Genomic DNA, 19195 nt, shown 5'->3' with positions numbered 1-19195 from the left:
TTTGAGATCAATTGATGGCAAGCTATGCATGTTATCAAGCTACTGTTTTGGTTTGAATTCCGAGAGGATTTCTAGAGACTGCAAGGAGACTTAAATATGAAATTCCAGGCTAAGAAAGTCAGGTCGGCACCCTTAGTAATGTCTTACCCTTAGCCTACACTGTGAAGGTCTTAACCTACACAGTGAAAGTTTGATAGACTTGGCTTAAATCCCTATTTTCTTCAAGTGTCACTTTAGTTTGTCACTTCATATAGACAGGTTTTTCAATTAACTCATTTTTAAGAGGCACATTTACTGCAAACATGCACTCCATAGACATAAAGTGTTCCTTTATTCATTCCCCTGGGGAAATTATGCACAAAGCATAATTTATGGTGCTGTACTGATGAATAATCTGCATCACTAGTGCTACAACTACAAGTCCACACTACCTGAGGTGGCTTTAACACAAAGGGCAGATTCATTGGGCACCCATCAATACACTACGGTCTGGGGGCGCGTTCAATGGTCAAAGCTCAAAGAAATGCTATCGATTACAATCAAAGCTCAGGCCTTGCATCGAAGAGAAAAAAAGAATAAGTGCTTTGCCCACTGAATGTGGCTCCTCTTCCCTAAGTAGATGGAGGGTGGAAAGAAATCTTACCCATCATACAAACCCATTATACCAACCATATACTGAGCTGTGGTAGTAGGGTGTAGATGTATCATAACCTTCATCATCATTTGGAAGCCAGCTCTGGCCAATAGCCATCACAGATTGGCGGCTGCAGTGGCAATGAAAACAACACACAGTTAATACACTGCAGGAGCACCCGAAACTCCCTATTCAGCCCCCCCCCCCCTCCCCAGTCAGCCCCCACACCCACTCAGAGTCAATCCCTTGCCGTGACAATAGCAGGGGCGGTCAACCCTGGTCCTAAAGAGCGCTGCTACTCTCAACTGGACACCACTTGAAAATACAAGAACCAGATCTAGTAGTCAGTGATTGGCTGATTGACCAGTCATTTACACTTTGAACAACGATGCATTATCTCCACTGTGGCATTAACCACTTAAGCCCGAGCCATAATCAGAAAATTCACCTAATAGTAGTACATACCCAAGTAAATGGAAGATGCTCCAGTTTCACAAGGTCCATTTGCATGTATTTGGTATCTAGGGACCTGTATTCTCAGTCAGTGTCAGAAATATTGTGTCTTTTACTATGCTCGAGTAAATTGTAATGAACCAAAAAGGAGAATAATTTTTTTTCCCTTTGATGGTGAATAACACAATGCTAACATTTACCAGACGTGAAAAATTCAGCTCATTCAGCACCTTGAGACCAAGTGTCAAATCTAAGCAAATGAATAAAGGGAAGATGTTTTACATGTTGTTTTGTAGATACAGTACTGAATTTTGCCATCCGGACACATGCCATTTTAAACATGAATATCAACGTGAATTAAATCTACTGTAAGTACAGTTACTTTTGTATGATGTCCATAGCTTCACCGGATTGCGACACAGAGAAGAAACAATATACGCTGTATTTTATGGCAATTATGTTCCGTTTGTTTGACCCGTGAGATATAATCACGAACATAACGTTAGCCCTGGGTCTCCTCTTATGACTTCATTTCCTCGCATTTCCTAACACTTAAAATCATGGCAAACAAATGTAGTGCTGAAAACACACTTCGACTGCTGTTTTGATAGGATTAGGGTCTTTACTCTTGACTAAATTTGAAAAAGAAACGCAACAATAATTAATACGGATCGATTTATGGACATGAAATAAATCTTGGGCTTAATATAGGCTTGAGAGACTACCGTCCTTATCCGGAAGTAAAGTAGAATCAAGCTCAACGTGACCAGGGTTGAGGACCACCGACAACCCTAACCTGTACTATCCTTACACATTTTTGCAAACAGAAACCCAGTCAAATCTTGTGGTGGTCAATGTGTGACCTTGTGCTTACCATCACGGTGGAACCGGGACACCTGCTCTTCCACAGAGCTACCATGCCTACCAATTAAAAAAAATTTAAATACTGCCCTATGTCAGGCAGAGATGTTCAGGTTTACAGAGAAAACAGGCTGAGATGGATTTCTGCATGTGTGGCTTTCTACCTCTCACTCCTCCCACCTACTTACACCACCCCATCCTCCAAACAACCACCAAGGTGGCATACATTGGTAAAAACCTACGGTGTAGCAGTAGACCCCACCCTTCACGACCACACCAGTATCAGTCACCTGATCATGCTCACCAAACAAGACACGTCACACAAACCTCCGACTTTCGTCTTGCTCTAGACATGCAAATTGTCGACAATATAGGCACGAATTAAGGTTTCTTTTGACCATCTATACCTGCACATGTTGGCAAATAATGTTTCCTACAGCAGATAACTACTTGGGGAGGGCATAGAAAAGTAGCTATTCTAGAAAGCTGCCATTCCACCATTCAATTAAACTATATAACCAAGTGCAGAAAATGATATTTGACTTACACTATTAAAAAAACGTACTTACTCTAATAAAACTCACATATGCTATTAAAAAAGGGGATCAGTCCTTTTAAGAGAAGGCATTACCAGATAATGTCATTGCCAAGTGCCACTTTTGTATAGCATATTACTGCAATATTGATCCTTGTAATTGAGATTCTGTGTACATGTCATCCACATAACACAAGATTCCCATCTAAGATGTAGTGTTTTGGCGGGGTCCTGGTACTCACAGTGCATGTCCCGCTCATGTTCGTATTCGATGAACGCATAGCCTCGTGGCTTCCCGGTGCTCTTATTGTAGACGATATAGATCTGGAACAAAGACAGAGGTTTGAGGTTGAGCATGCGTTTTGAGTATCGACAATCCAGCAGTACTAGAGATGGGGTTCCTACACAATTTCCCTTTTTAAAATGCCATACTACAGAGCACATTTGTCGCTTGCCTTCAAACAGTTATTTTAATTAGATTATATTTACCGTTTAGTTTCAGTTCATAAGAAGGGTCTGTTAAGTATATTTACTAGAATCCTTTTCATAAATGTAATTTTACGTTTGCTTCCAAGTTTTCGTTTGATCAATGGTCATGTCATATGCCTATAGTATCCATTATATGTACATGACAGAAAATGTGCTTTTGATCACATTATGTTAATAACAATAGTAATTAGGGGTGGGTGATACAAGTAACTTAAAATAATGTGACGATATTTGGCCCTCGATATACATTTCAAGAATGATACAGCAGCACAATATCAAAGAAGAAAAAATACCCGCAAAAAGGCAAAGATTATGTTTTTGTTCACAGAATTTACACAAGCTTCTTTAGCGAATCTTTAGTGCGAGTCACAAACTGGCTAATTGTACATGAAACAATGTACAACAAATGACATAGTGCCTCTTTAACGCACACTGAATGCAACAAGATTATCATTAACTATTATGTCCCCAGTGGAAAGTTGTTACCATCTGCAATAAAAACGATCAAATGTTTTTATCCAATAAGATAACATTTTCAGTCTGTTCACCCCATTCCTTTTTATTTCAGTCAAATGAGATTCAAGCCAAAGGGGAAAAAAGGGTTTTATAAATATAAATACTTGGCATCACAGTATCAATATAATATCAACATACAGAATATTGATTACTGTATACCGATTTCCCCCCCAATCACTAATAATTATATTATTATTATTATTATAATAATATTAAGAACAATATTACAAGAGGTTACTCTTCACAGAAAGGACAGTTCAGACTAAAACTGACTGTCGAGTAAAGGTCCATTAAACATAATACTGGTTTCCCCATCTTTTAACGTTGGATAACACTAAGTGGCTTACACAGTTACTATCAAGGGCAAGCAATGGTAGTAAATGTATCAGACTTCACTGAAAAACCCATAATTTGTTTTGATATGATTTGCAAGTGATGGGAATAATTTCCCATACTTTCCTGACAAGACACAAAAACCCTGTAACAAATCAGGAGACTCACCCGTTTGATGGGCCCATACACCTCAAACTCACAGCGAAGCTTGGACTCTGTGGTGTCATAGTTCTAGAGAGAATGAAAATGGATAAATTTAAGGGCATTACAAACCACCATAATGTAAAACATCCACACAGTAGTGCACTTCATCAATAATCGATTAAAGGGGACATGTCTTGCTATTCCTTTCACTATTTGGGCAACTTTACACAATTCCTGTGAGTCTATTGAACACATCTGTAAAAAAATAAAAAATAAATTTATATTATCTTTTCCCCCCTCCTTTTTCCGAATTTTTTTTCTCCCAATGCCAATTCCCAACCCCCTTCCTGGTTGTTGCGCACCACCCCTACTGTTGGTCTGAGAGGCCGGAGACTGTCACATGCTTTCCTCCGACGCATGTGCAGCCAGCCGGCAGCCAACCTGGCCGCTCAGATTCTCACTGGGAGAGTGTAACGTGTGGAAGGTCGCACTACCTTTCTCCAGATCCTACTCTCGCTGAGCAGGCGCCCTGACCGAACTGTAGGGGTCGCTGTCCACAACGCCCAGGACCCACCCGCCAGCTTTCCCCACCCCCTAATACTGCCAATTGTATTAGTGTGAACAGCCAGCCAAGCTGGTGACAACGCCGGGAGCTGGGCTCGAACCCAGCATATCCGGCGTTGGTGACGAACGCAATTTCCGCTACGCCACCTGACCGCCCCGTTTTGTATTTTCTAATCAAGTATTCAAAAGCAGCATTTTTCCACTTCAAGATTCCAAGCTGTTTTGGCCTGGCTCCGCCCATAAGCGCTTTGAGTGACAGTCACCCACAGTCTGCCGGTCGAGGTTGTGTGTAAAACGTGTGCGCTTCCCCGCGCGCCGGTCAAGGTTGTGTGTAAAATGCATGTGTGCTTCCCCGCGCGCCGGTCGAGGTTGTGTGTAAAATGCGTGTGTGCTTCCCCGCTCGCCGGTCGAGGTTGTGTGTAAAATGCGTGTGTGCTTCCCCGAGAGAGAGAAGCTCCTGTCCCTCTCCCTCTCTATCCATCTCTCTTTCGATCTTTCTCTGCCGGCACCCTCTGTTTGAGGAAGAAATTCCACTCGCTCTGTTGTTGAGCGAATTGTTAATTGTGGGCGGTGACTACAACCAGTGCCTTATTCACATCAGTCAAATCAGAATGGCTTAGTTGAGTGAGGGAAGATCTTGTGAACTCGAGACTAGACTGATGAGTCTAAATGATAATTACACACACACAGGGGTGTAGCTCCAGATTCTGGGCCCCATGAAAGAATGTATTTGTAGGCCCCAAGTGAATGCGAGCGCGCGTAAGCGCGTGAGCCGAATTTTTTTTGACCATTTTTTTATTGATGAAAACGCATAATATGGTTTTTACCTATACATTCGGATCAGCAGTTCAGCACCTGCACTGTTGGTGGGTGAGCCTAGTAAAGGATGTCGCATTGCGTTCATCTTCAATTAATGGACCAATGCAATAGTCTACCAAAGCCCCCCCTCTCTCTCTATATATCTCACACACACACACACACACACACACACACACTTCAGAAACAAACATAGTATCAATGAGAGCATCAATAATACACCTGAGTGATGTCTAGTAAAAAAAGTGCTGGGCCCTTGGAATTATCCTAAGCTACCCCCCCCCCCCCCCCCCCAGCTACGCCCCCTGGCTGCGGTTGCCTTTTTTTTGTTTGTTTGGCCCCTTCCCATCGGTAGATTCCATACACTTTCCACAGCGGTAGTGTTATATTTAGTCTGTTGATACTTTTGAAAGCAAACTGTTAGATAAACGTGTGTTTTTTATACAAAATTTGAAGTTGAGGAGGGAGCTCAGAAAAATGCGACTACTCCATTCACCGCTCACTAGCTTCTTGCTCTTTTGACTCCACTTTCTGGGCCAGTACGTCAACAAGAGAAGGAGGGAGGATGGGTCCAATCGTCCAGACAGGCTCTAACACCCCCTCATTCATCATCTTCTCCCAGCCCATATCCTGATCATAGGGTTTGGGCATCTCAAATATTGGCTGGTCTGCTCTTTTGTAGCAGGCAACTCTGAAGTTGACTCGCTGTACATGTGGGATGAGACAGGCCTTGGGAGGAGGCAGGCGTTCAAGGTCTACTTTGGATTTTGCATCCAGGACTTTATCAAGACCCACCATTTTCTGCAGCATCTTGGCCCGCACAGCATCAACTGACTTCATCCGACCATGGCCATACATAATGCAAGTGAAGGACTCCATCTCCTGTTGGAGCTCATCTGTCACCAGCCATAATGCACCAATCAGGCTGCTAAACGAACAATAATCACTATGCAACAACCATCAAATGCACACAGCACACACACCCACACGCACACACTCACTCAAACAAACAACACACTGCAGCACCCACTCTCCACACTTTAGATCACACAAACACACTTACACTTTATATTTATTGATAAAGGATTTGCACTACAACTCGTACACCTACTGTGAATTGTACCTAAATTGCAACTCGTCCCATTTCCCCATTTCTGCCTTGCACTATATAGTATTGTATATTAGTACACTGCACAGTATTGTATATTGTATGGTAACTACGTCTATTCTGCATCGAACATTGTACATATGTCTAAACTGAACACTGTGACCTCATTTTTTTTTACTTCTAATTTTACTATGTTATTTTATTTCATACTTATCTTGTCTTGCACAGTCTCTGGAGCGCAACAGTAAGAAGCATTTTGTATAAAAGTATTCTGTACTTCTGTATGACAACTATTAAAGAAACTTGAAACTTGAAACTTGACTGAAAGCTTTCTGGAACTGAGGGTTCTTCTGCAACTTCTTCAAGGGATTCACCTTTCCCTTGCCTTTGAAGGCGCTGGTACAGTCTTCCCCAGAAAATACATAGTATCCCAGCAGAGTGCTGCAGTACTCAGGGCCCAGAGACTCAGCCAGTTCAGACACATTTTTCAGCTTGCGATGCATGCCAGTGCTGTGGTCGAGGTATATGGAGAGGTTGATCCTGCTGGCATGGTAGAGGAGGATCATCAGTATATAGAGGTTGGTCATGCTGACATGGTAGAGGAGGATCACCAGTATATAAAGGTTGGTCATGCTGACATGGTAGAGGAGGATCATCAGTATATGGAGAGGTTGGTCATGCTGGTAGAGGATCACCAGTATATAGAGAGGTTGGTCATGCTGGTAGGAGGATCACCAGTATATAGAGGTTAGTCATGCTGGTAGAGGAGGATCATCAGTATATAGAGAAGTTGGTCATGCTGGTAGAGGAGGATCATCAGTATATAGAGGTTGGTCATGCTGACATGGTAGAGGAGGATCATCAGTATATGGAGAGGTTGGTCATGCTGGTAGAGGAGGATCATCAGTATATAGAGAGGTTGGTCATGCTGACATGGTAGAGGAGGATCATCAGTATATGAGAGGTTGGTCATGCTGACATGGTAGATGAGGATCATCAGTATATAGAGGTTGGTCATGCTGGTAGAGGAGGATCATCAGTATATAGAGAGGTTGGTCATGCTGACATGGTAGAGGAGGATCATCAGTATATGGAGAGGTTGGTCATGCTGGCTGGTAGAGGATCATCAGTATATAGAGAGGTTGGACATGCTGACATGGTAGATGAGGATCATCAGTATATAGAGGTTGGTCATGCTGACATGGTAGAGGAGGATCATCAGTATATAGAGAGGTTGGTCATGCTGACATGGTAGAGGAGGATCATCAGTATATATAGAGGGTGGTCATGCTGACATGGTAGAGGAGGATCATCAGTATATGGAGAGGTTGGTCATGCTGGCTGGTAGAGGATCATCAGTATATAGAGAGGTTGGTCATGCTGACATGGTAGATGAGGATCATCAGTATAGAGAGGTTGATCATGCTGACATTGATTGATTGAATTGATTGAAAACTTTATTAACAGATTGCAGAATGGGTACAGTACAGTACAGCTCAATACATACAATTGTTAAGGGGATGCAGACCAGAGAAAGACTTTCGTCTTGTTTACATCAGGGTCCCCCATTTTCAATTCATCGTAACATATGTGACATACATGACATACCGATAGACAGTACTGCTACATCTATACATTTATGACATACCAGATTTGCAATTACAGTACTGTTTGTGATACAAAAAGAGTCCAGAAAGAAAAGAGTATATACATTAGACGTAGAAACTGTACATTGGATTGGGTAGGTGGGGGGGGACTGTACATTGGAGGTGGATGGGTGGGTGGGGGGGGGGGGGGTTGGGTAGGAGTGGGGGGGGGGGGGGGGGTTGGGTAGGAGGGGTGGGTGGGGGACACTGTACACCTGTACAAACAAACACTGTACATTGGATTATTGACAAGACCATACTTGGTAATTTACTGTACATTGGAGGGGGTTGTGTTCGGACATTTACAGGGGCCAGTTTCGAGTTGCAGTCTCCCTTAGGTGTTTTTTGAGAGTGTTTTTGAAAGTGGGTAGTGATTCACATTCCTTTACAGCTTTGGGTAGGGCGTTCCACATTGATGTGGCATAATTGCGAAACGTGTTTAGTCCCTTGTTTGAGCCGAATCTGGGTTTAACATGATTTGTGGAGCTCCCTCTGGTGTTGTGATCGTGGTATTCACTGACCTTTGGGAAGTATTTTGTCATGTACATGGGTACCTTGGTCGTGTAGTGTATCTTGTAGACCAGGCCCATTGCAAGTTGCTGTACTCTGTCGTCTACTCTAAGCCATCCTAGGTTGTCAAAGTGGGCAGGGGTGAGGTGGGTTCTAGGAGTAAGGTCAAGCAGTAGTCTGACCAGTTTGTTTTGAGATGTTTGTAATTTTGTTTTTAGCGCCTTTGAGGTGCTTTGGTACCATGAGGTGCAAGCATAGTCGTAGTACCCTTGAATGAGTGCTCCTGCTAGAGTCTTTAGGGTATTCTTGTTTACCAGTGAGGAGATCCGGTACAAGAATCGAGTTCGTTGGTTGACTTTTTTTATTACATTGGATGCCATTTTGTCACAGGAAAGATTTGCCTCTAGGATGGAACCCAGGTAGGTAATATCTTCTTTCCTTGTGACAATATTGTCACCCACTGTAACTGAGAAGCCGTCGGTCTTGCTGAGTTTGTTATTTTAACCGAAGAGAATGGACTCTGTTTTGCCCATGTGTAATGATAGTTTGTTATCAGCGAGCCATATGCAGATTTTGCCTAGTTCTGAGCTGAGGGTTTTTTCAACCTGTAACTTGTTCTTGTCAGAGACCAGCAGGGCTGAGTCGTCCGCAAACAGGAACAAGTTAGTAGAGGAGGATCATCAGTATATAGAGGTTGGTCATGCTGACATGGTAGATGAGGATCAGTATATAGAGGTTGGTCATGCTGACATGGTAGAGGAGGATCATCAGTATATGGAGAGGTTGGTCATGCTGACATGGTAGAGGAGGATCATCAGTATATGGAGAGGTTGGTCATGCTGACATGGTAGAGGAGGATCATCAGTATATGGAGAGGTTGGTCATGCTGACATGGTAGAGGAGGATCATCAGTATATAGAGGTTGGTCATGCTGGCTGGTAGAGGATCATCAGTATATAGAGAGGTTGGTCATGCTGACATGGTAGAGCAGGATCATCAGTATAGAGAGGTTGGTCATGCTGACATGGTAGAGGAGGATCACCAGTATAGAGGTTGGTCATGCTGACATGGTAGAGGAGGATCATCAGTATATGGAGAGGTTGGTCATGCTGGTAGAGGAGGATCATCAGTATATAGAGAGGTTGGTCATGCTGACATGGTAGAGGAGGATCATCAGTATATAGAGAGGTTGGTCATGCTGATATGGTAGAGGAGGATCATCAGTATATGGAGAGGTTGGTCATGCTGGCTGGTAGAGGATCATCAGTATATAGAGAGGTTGGTCATGCTGACATGGTAGATGAGGATCATCAGTATAGAGAGGTTGGTCATGCTGACATGGTAGAGGAGGATCATCAGTATATAGAGGTTGGTCATGCTGGTAGAGGAGGATCATCAGTATATAGAGAGGTTGGTCATGCTGGCTGGTAGAGGATCATCAGTATATAGAGAGGTTGGTCATGCTGACATGGTAGATGAGGATCATCAGTATATAGAGGTTGGTCATGCTGACATGGTAGAGGATCATCAGTATATAGAGGTTGGTCATGCTGACATGGTAGAGCAGGATCATCAGTATAGAGAGGTTGGTCATGCTGACATGGTAGAGGAGGATCATCAGTATAGAGGTTGGTCATGCTGACATGGTAGAGGATCATCAGTATATGGAGAGGTTGGTCATGCTGGTAGAGGAGGATCATCAGTATATGGAGAGGTTGGTCATGCTGACATGGTAGATAAGGATCATCAGTATATGGAGAGGTTGGTCATGCTGGTAGAGGAGGATCATCAGTATATGGAGAGGAGGATCATCAGTATATGGAGAGGTTGGTCATGCTGACATGGTAGAGGAGGATCATCAGTATATGAGAGGTTGGTCATGCTGACATGGTAGAGGAGGATCATCAGTATATGGAGAGGTTGGTCATGCTGACATGATAGAGGAGGATCATCAGTATATGGAGAGGTTGGTCATGCTGACATAGTAGAGGAGGATCATCAGTATATGAGAGGTTGGTCATGCTGACATGGTAGAGGAGGATCATCAGTATATGAGAGGTTGGTCATCAGTATATAGAGGTTGGTCATGCTGACATGGTAGAGGAGGATCATCAGTATATAGAGGTTGGTCATGCTGACATGGTAGAGGAGGAGCATCAGTATATGGAGAGGTTGGTCATGCTGGTAGAGGAGGATCATCAGTATATAGAGAGGTTGGTCATGCTGACATGGTAGATGAGGATCATCAGTATCTGGAGAGGTTGGTCATGCTGACATGGTAGATGAGGATCATCAGTATCTGGAGAGGTTGGTCATACTGACATGGTAGATGAGGATCATCAGTATCTGGAGAGGTTGGTCATGCTGGTAGAGGAGGATCATCAGTAGGGCTGTCTTAAATGCTTCGAAGCTTCGAACGTTCGATTCGATGGCACAAGCTTCGAACATTAAAAAAAAAATCGAAGTTTAAAAAAATAAAAATTAAAAATAAAATTTATTTTTTTTCAATTTTTTTTTTTCATTTCAATTTTTTTTTTTTTACTTCGATTTGTGTGTGTGTGTGTGTGTGTGTGTGTGTGTGTGTGTGTGTGTGTGTGTGTGTGTGTGTGTGTGTGTGTGTGTGTGTGTGTGTGTGTGTGTGTGTGTGAACTACCCATCCCAGTTAGGACAGCCAAATCCCGTCCAATCTTTCGCCGTCGACTAAAGACTCACTTCTTCAACCATTATATGAAATTATTAAAAAAAAAAAAAAAAAAAATCTAACCGTGACTAACCTTCATGCACTTGTCCTAATAAACTAACCTACACTGTAACACGCAACAATTTGATGAACATTGTTACTCAGCTGATAGAGTTGTACCCTTCTTGCTGTCTTGTCGTACAGAACTTGTAAGTCGCTTTGGATAAAAGCGTCAGCTAAATGACTAAATGTAAGTGTGTGTGTGTGTGTGTGTGTGTGTGTGTGTGTGTGTGTGTGTGTGTGTGTGTAGGTGTGTGTGTAGGTGTGTGTGTGTGTGTGTGTGTGCGCGCACCTTGTAGAATTCCACACATAAGAAAGAAAGATACTGGGATGAATAAACAAAATAGGAAATAAAATGTAGAAATGCATGTGTAGCAGGGTGGATTATCCCTGCTTCGTGGGAACTGTGGGGTGCGGTCAATAGGTAGCGAGACACAGTAGCACCCTGGCCAGCTGCACCTCCGTCTTTGGGGTCCGGAGCGTCAACTGGAGGCTGGTAGTGGGGGTGAATGAGGCCCAGGGTTTACAAACCTGGTCCGGTACTCTGGTCTTCCTCCCTCTCTCTGGAGTAGTCCGCAGTACTCCCCAACACACCCTCACCCTCCACAGTTGCCCCTTTTTCCCTCCCACACCTACTGACCGGATGGTAGAGAAATAACTGGGTTCCCCCCGCAAGCAGTACCCTCCCTTAGTGAGACGACCAGAACCCTTACAATGGAAAAGGTAGAATAGCAAGGGGTTACGATTACATATATTACCCGTAGCAAAGGGTTAGGGTTAGGGTTAGAAATAATGAAAGACACACACAGTGCTCCCGCTCTGGATGACTGTATTGTAACTCAGCCTGGTTACAACAAAGCTACGGCTGGTGATTACTGCACCATGGGTATCCATACAATAATTACTGGCATGAATTATTAGCATAAGTCAATTACAGTATCACACACAGGCACCAAGTGCTCTCAGGTACCCAGACTAAACGCTGCCCACGTCTGGGCGGACCACAGTATTCACCTTCTTTAAGGAATTACACTCTTACTGTCCCCGGTTGAGAATATGGGGAAGGAAGGGGGAAGCATAGGGAAGAGAATAAAGGGATTCACAGAACGGGAATTATTTAGGAAATACACACCTTATCACGCTCAAAGGAAAGGAATAAAATAAAAGAGTGAGCCCACAAAATACCTTGCAAAAGTCCTATGCTAATACCGGTATATATTGTCTGGGGTACCCCTATTGAACTGTGGTTAACAACGTTAACTTCGCCCGCGGGCAGCACCACACTGTATACTGTATATGGAGTCGGGAGCATCAATGCTCGTTTGTACTCATCCGAAATGGCCGCCTCGTCACTCCACTGTTGTCCGGGAGGCAAGATGGCGTCGAACACTCGCGCCGCAGGGGCTAGCAGGCAGAGCTATAGCAGAGAGGCAGTGCTGGCTGAGCTGGTGCTGGGCGAACTCTGCTGGTGGTAAAGAACTCCCCGTGTCCTGCAGGCAGCCTGAGCAGGTGTGCTGCTGCTCTCCGGTGCAGACAGCTGTTGACGCCCGGGCAGACTGCTTGGATGTCCCGTACGTCTCTGGCACGCAGACTATACCGTCACTGTAACTAGGTATAACACGAGCAATGCTACTGTGATCCTTAGCCGCACGCTACTTATACCGCTCACTGTAACTAGGTATAACTCGACTCTTAGTGCCCGACTCTGCACTTAATGTTCATAATATCATAACACTGGTACTGCTAGGATATCGTCTCCACTAGCCAGTACTTCCTATCACCCGTCTCTGTTCCACGGGGCACTCCGGCATAAACGTCAGCAACGGGGCTGTCTAGAGCTCCCCCGTTAGACGTGACTTCTCGTGGTCAAGTTCACTGCCGAGAAGAGAACGACTTCCGCTGCACTCCTCTCTTTATCATCTCTCAGCTCTCTCCGCCACTCTCTGCCTGCTACTGCCCCCTGCTGGTCCCGCCTGCCAGTCACACGGGGAGACGCACTGTAAAATATGAATCAATACTGTCATTTATGATCCGTATTCACATGCTCTTGGAACGGGGACGTTTGTGTCATTGTTCGTGTGAATCAATGACACTAGTTAGAATGTCTTTGTGTACAAAAAGGGATATAAACACAGTCAGCAGTTCTGAATAATATACCATATTTTCCAGACTGCTACATTTCCCCCCACTTTGAACTTGCTAAGTCCTCTGCAAGTTAACAACAAAACAACAAAACAAACGCATGCATGAAAACGGTCCTGAGACCAACAGTTTCACACATCGGTTGACAATTACACATTATGCCAACAGTTTTACACATCGGTTGACAATTACACATTATGCCAACAGTTTTACACACTCCCTCAGGAGTTGGACACACTGTTCCGCGAACACGCTCTTGAGCACGTAGTCCTGGCGATACCGAGCGGGTAGCCGACCTCTGGTGCTCCTCTGGGGCCGAGCGGCCTCCACTCTGGGGGGTTCCACCTCCCCCGCCTCCGACTCCGTGTCGGATTCCTCAGTGTCCGTCGGCGGGTCACGGACCACGGCCTCACCCTCCGGGGCCCTCGGTGGACCGCCCGCGGCCTCCTCTTCGACTCCGTCTCCGCCGCCTTCCCCCTCCTCTCCTGAAGGGGTCGACTCCACCTCTGACTCGGCGCTTACGGCCTCCTCAGGGGCGTCCCGCAGGGGACCGGGGTGGTTACACGCCCTAGGATGCGGTTCCCGCCGGTGCCCGCAAGCACCTCCGATGTCTGATTCGGACGAGCTCCGCGGTGCCACCGGGATCTGTCGAGGGGCCCTCCCCCGCACTTCCGGGTCAGAAGCCGGGAAGGGACAGGTCTTGAGCTGGTCTCGATGCACGGTCCTTTCTGGACCCCCTGCTTCGGGCCTGACCGTGAACACGGGCGTCCCTTCGTGGCTCTGCTTAACCACCACATATGACGTAGGCTCCCACTTGTCTTGTATCTTATTACGGCCCCGGATTCGGTGGTCGCGTATCAGGACCCGGTCTCCGGCCCGCAGGAGTGCACCTCTGCTCTTCCTGTCGTAAATTCTCTTGCGTCGATGGGAAGCCTGCTTCGCCGTGGCCTCAGCGGCCTCCGCGGCGGCCTTTAGTCGCTCGTGGTGACTCTGCACCCACTCATCTAGGTCCGCCGCCCCCTCCTCAATGACGTCTCTGCCCCCTAGGACATCTCGGGGCATCCTAGCGTCCCTCCCGAAGAGCAGGTAGAAGGGAGAGTATCCAGTGGAGGAGTGCTCGTGGCAATTGTATGTAAGTACCAACTCGGGTAGGTGCTCCTTCCAGTCCCGCTTCTTCTCTGCGGGCAGACTACGCAGCATGTCGTGCATTGTCCGATTGAATCTCTCGCACTGCCCATTCCCCTGGGGATGGTAGGGCGTGGTGCGGCTCTTTGAAATCCCATACAGTCGGCAGAGCTCCTTGATGACGCTCGACTCGAAATTTCGCCCTTGATCAGCATGGAGTCGGGCAGGGCAACCGTAGTACACGAACCAATACTTGATGATGGCAGCGGCGGTGGTCTTCGCAGTCTGGTCTTTGGTCGGTACGGCAATAGTGAATCTGGTGAACATATCGGTCAGCACCAGTACGTTCTCATAGCCACCCACCGACCTCTCCAACACGGTGAAGTCCATGGCCAGGACCTCCATGGGTGCCGTCACATTAGTGCAGGTCATCTGTGCCTGGGCTTTAGGGAACACGTCGCGGGCTAATGCACATCGCTTGCATTGCTTCACCCATTGCTTCACCTCTTCTGCCATTCCGATCCAGTAGTAACCTCGCCTCATCAGGACCACCGTCCCTTGTCCCCCGTAGTGTCCCGCGTCTTCGTGCTGGGTCTCGTAGATCCTCCTTCGCAGGGCTGTGGGCACCACCAGCTGGAGAACCTCCTCTCCATCCCGGGGATCGCTTACGCGCCGAAACAGCACTTGCTGATGCAGACGGAATCGTTCCCACTGCCCGTATAACTTGCGGAGTTTCGGGTCTCCTTCCTTCAGCTGTACTTTAGTGGGGGGGACCCCCTGTGCCACCGCCCGCCACACCGGACCCAACTCGGGATCGTCCGCCTGGAGCTGTCGCATTTCCGCCCAGTCATATCCGCTGTTCCCCTTCTGTGCCGCTATCCGTCGTGCGCCGACACTCGAGACCTCCCGCGTCTCTGTCGGTCTCCCAGGGCACAGCAGGGCCCGCACTTCCTCCGCTGGGACCATGACGTAGCCCTCGCGGGCGACTGGGGCGGGGACGGACAATGGAACGGCCCGTTCTTGGAGACCCTGACGGGTGTGGGTGCCAGCCGCGGCTATCATTAGGAAGTCTTTCTCGGTGTCTTCCACTTCAGGTTCTGATCGCATCGGCATGCGAGACAGAGCGTCTGCGTTCTGGTTGAGTCGACCAGGTTTGTAGTGCACCACGAAGTCATACTCCGCGAGCTGAGCGTTCCACCGCTGCTCCACTGCTCCCAGGTTGGCCGTGCCGAGGTGTCTCAACGGGTTGTGGTCGGTGATCACGGTGAACTGGGCGTACATCAGGAGGTCTCTGAACTTCTCGGTGACCGCCCACTTCAGGGCGAGGAGTTCCAGCTTGAACGCACTATAATTTTGGTCATTCCTTTCGGACCCACGCAGGCCTCGGCTCGCAAAGGCGATGACTCGCTCCACGCCCTCCTGTTCCTGACTGAGTACCGCTCCCAGTCCCAAGTAACTCCCGTCGGTGGTCACTATGAAGGGGAGCTGGAGGTCGGGGTAGGCCAGCACCGGGGGTGTCAAGAGGCACTGCCGCAGATGATCGAAGGCCGTCTGACACTGCGGCGTCCACTTGAAGGCCTCGGGCCGGCCCTTGGCGAACCCCTTTTTTTCTTTCCCCATCAGGGCGTGCAGTGGCTGGGCCACCTGGGCGAAGTGGGGCACGAACCGCCGATAATAGGACAGGAACCCGATCACCTGCCTCACTTCCTTCGCTGAGCGTGGCGCCGGCCAGTCCTCCAACGCCTTCACTTTGTCGGTGTCGACCTGTATGCCGGCCGCGGAGACGACGTGTCCCAGGAACTTGACTTCGGTCTTCAGAAGGAAGCACTTCCGGGGCTTGAGTTTGAGTCCATGCTCCCGAAGCCGTCCAAACACCAGGTCCAGCTTCTGACAGTGGCTCTCGAAGTCGCTGGCGAACACCAAGACGTCGTCTAGGTAGACGAGTAGGACGTCGAAGGCCAGGTCCCCCAGCACGGCGGTCATCAACCGCTGGAACGTCGCTGGTGCGTTACACAGTCCGAAGGGCATACGAGTCCACTGGTAGAGGCCGAAGGGCGTCGTGACAGCCGTCTTCTCTTGGTCTTCCTCTTTCACCGCCACCTGGAAGTAGCCGGCGGTGAGATCGAGCGAGGAGAAGATCTTGGCCTGCCCCAAGGCGTCTAGGGACTCCTCGATACGAGGTAGGGGGTAGGCATCCCGGTGTGTCACGTTATTTAGGCGGCGGTAATCGCAGCAGAACCGCACGGAGCCGTCTTTCTTTATGACGATCACGGCTGGTGACGCCCACGGACTGCAGCTCTCTATCAGGACACCCAGGTCCACCAGATCTTGCACGTGTCTCTTTACTTCTTGGAACACGTGGGGCGGTATTCGGCGGTGCCGTTGCTTGACCGGGTGTGCGTCACCAGTGGGAACGTAGTGTGTGACCGTGGTTGTGTAACCATAGTCCCCGTCGTCAACGGAGAACACCGCCTTGTGTTTCTCCAATACTTGATTCAGCCGACTCACTTGGGCCGGTGTGAGATCCTGCAGGTTCGCCTGTACGTCCACGGCGAGCCCGCGGGTCTTCCCGTCCGGCTCCGCCTCTGGCGGGCGGTCCCGAGTCTGAATCGCCGTCACTCGGACGCCTCCTTCCACTTCCTCCACGGTCACTCTCTCCTTAGGCCGTACCTGACGGGGGCAGTGGATCTCTGCCAACCTGGCCCGGGGTCGGAGCACCATCTCGACGTTGGTCGGGTTCAACACCCGCACAGGCACTCTCCCCTGTCGGGCGTATGCCACCACGTTCGCCACCAATAGTCCGGGAGGCAGGTTGGCCCTCGGCGTGTGCTCTATCATCACGGGACGCCGCATCCCCGCTGTCGTCTCACAACGGCCTGGGACGACCACTTCGCTGTGCGGGGGAATGACCACTGGTTCCCTGCCGGCCACTTTGACGTACCCCATCCTTCCCGGGGCGATACACTCTCGGGCTTCCTGGGCCATGGCGGCGACCACACGGCGGATGGCGACGCTCCCCGCGTCGACACGTCTTCGGCTCGCCGGCCGCATCCCCTTGATCCCCTTGAACAGGCCATCTACCCCGCCGAGCACGTTCATGCCCAGAAGTCCCGGGATAGCGTCTCCTGTGGCCACTCGGCCTGGATCGTCTTTTAGTATGAATATGCATTTCCCCGGAAATGTCATATCCAGGCACTTCACTTCGGCGTAGAGACACCCCACCACTGGGATCTCCAACCCGTTGGCGGCGAAGAGAGTGATCCAGTTGGAGGGGGTCAACCGCGACCGCGGGAAGTGTCTGCGGAAGTGGCTTTCGGTCATGGTGGTGACTTCGGCGCCGGTGTCGAAGAGGCAGCAGGTCTCGACCCCGTCAATCTGGACGTCTAAGGTGAGACATTCCCCCATGTCTTGCGTCTTAGTGCCCCCTGCGGCCGAGTCGGCGACTCCGGTTACGACGCCGTTGACTGCCCTTCGGGATCCGGGTCGGTCCCCTGACGAGCCCGGAACTTCGGGGGTGGGGGCAGGGGCTGGGTGGGGCTCGCTGGCGTGGCGGGGGCACTCCCTGCTGATGTGGCCCGGCTGATTGCAGGCATAGCAAATCAACCTGCCCTCTTCGTCCCGGCGGGGCAGTTCCCGCTTAGCGGCGGGCGCGTCGTCTCTGCGTCGCCGTCCGGGGCCGCCTCTCTGGGTCGCGTCCCGCGTCTGTTGGACGGCCTGGAAGAGTTGCTCCTGACGTGCGTCCAGCCGCTCTTGCCCTGCGAAGAGCCGCTTAAAAGCTCCCTGTATTGCGTCTCCGCTCATCGGGGCCTCTCGTCCTTCTGCGGCTGCGGCGTGGACCAGGGCCTGGGCGCCACCCCTATTGGGGGGCAGGACCATCTCCTCCTCCGACCAGTCTATCGCCGCCATCATCAATTCGAGAAACGTCTGCTCTCCGTTCTCTTTTATGGACTTCTTCATCTCCCGTCGCAGCATCCCATCCTTCAGGCCTACCACAAACTGCTCCTGCAGCCGGGCGGCAGGATCCGCGACTCGTTGGGGTTCCCGGCCCTGTATGCGACGCATCTGTTCCTGTAGATCATACGCAAACTCCCTCACGGTCTCGCCATCTCTTTGTCGGCGGTCGAGGAACTCTCTCAGGCGTTCACTGACCGAGGTCTTGTCTCCGTACGTCTCCTGCAGCACCCGGAACACGGCGTCCGGCTCCGGGGCGGTCCCTTCTAGCACGAAGCGCACTGTCCGTTTAGCCGCGCCCTTTAGATGCTGCTGTACGAACTCCGCCTGTTCGTCACCGGGCACTCTGCTGCTCCGAAAATGCACCTTCATGTCTCGGATCCAGTCGTCCACCAGCGGCTCTCCTCTCTCTTTCCCCCCTCCAAATTCGCTGCACTTCCGCTCTCGTTGGACGTACACCACTGGGAGGGGCGCTGGAGGAAGCTGTTGGATCATGGCTTGGGCCAAGGCATGCGACTCTCTGTGCCTGGCCTGCTCCAGTTGTTCGTGTTGGTGGTCTAGGGCTTCCGCCTGGTCTTGGAGTTGACCCTTTAGGAACTCCACTTCGGCGGTCAAGGTCTGCACCGTC

The 19195-nt window shown here is 49.0% G+C and overlaps 1 pseudogene across 1 annotated transcript in view; it reads right to left on the bottom strand.

Moving 5' to 3' along the window:
• LOC311240541 overlaps positions 1-18939 on the bottom strand; it is a 30286-nt pseudogene extending 11347 nt beyond the window's left edge. Inside the window, exons 1-5 of the transcript in view lie at positions 18506-18939; positions 18029-18472; positions 6828-6993; positions 3990-4052; positions 2726-2807 (exon numbers count right to left, since the gene is read on the bottom strand). The product of the transcript in view is annotated as an uncharacterized misc_RNA (transcript). The remainder of the gene's footprint in view (positions 1-2725; positions 2808-3989; positions 4053-6827; positions 6994-18028; positions 18473-18505) is intronic.
• Between the last annotated feature and the right edge of the window lie 256 nt (positions 18940-19195).

This window comes from Notolepis coatsorum (genome assembly GCF_963971535.1).
Source record: "Notolepis coatsorum genome assembly, chromosome: 14".
NCBI classification, from domain to species: Eukaryota; Metazoa; Chordata; class Actinopteri; order Aulopiformes; family Paralepididae; genus Notolepis; species Notolepis coatsorum.
Note: the sequence above shows the minus strand (reverse complement) of the source record. Positions and strands in the feature narration are given on the sequence as shown.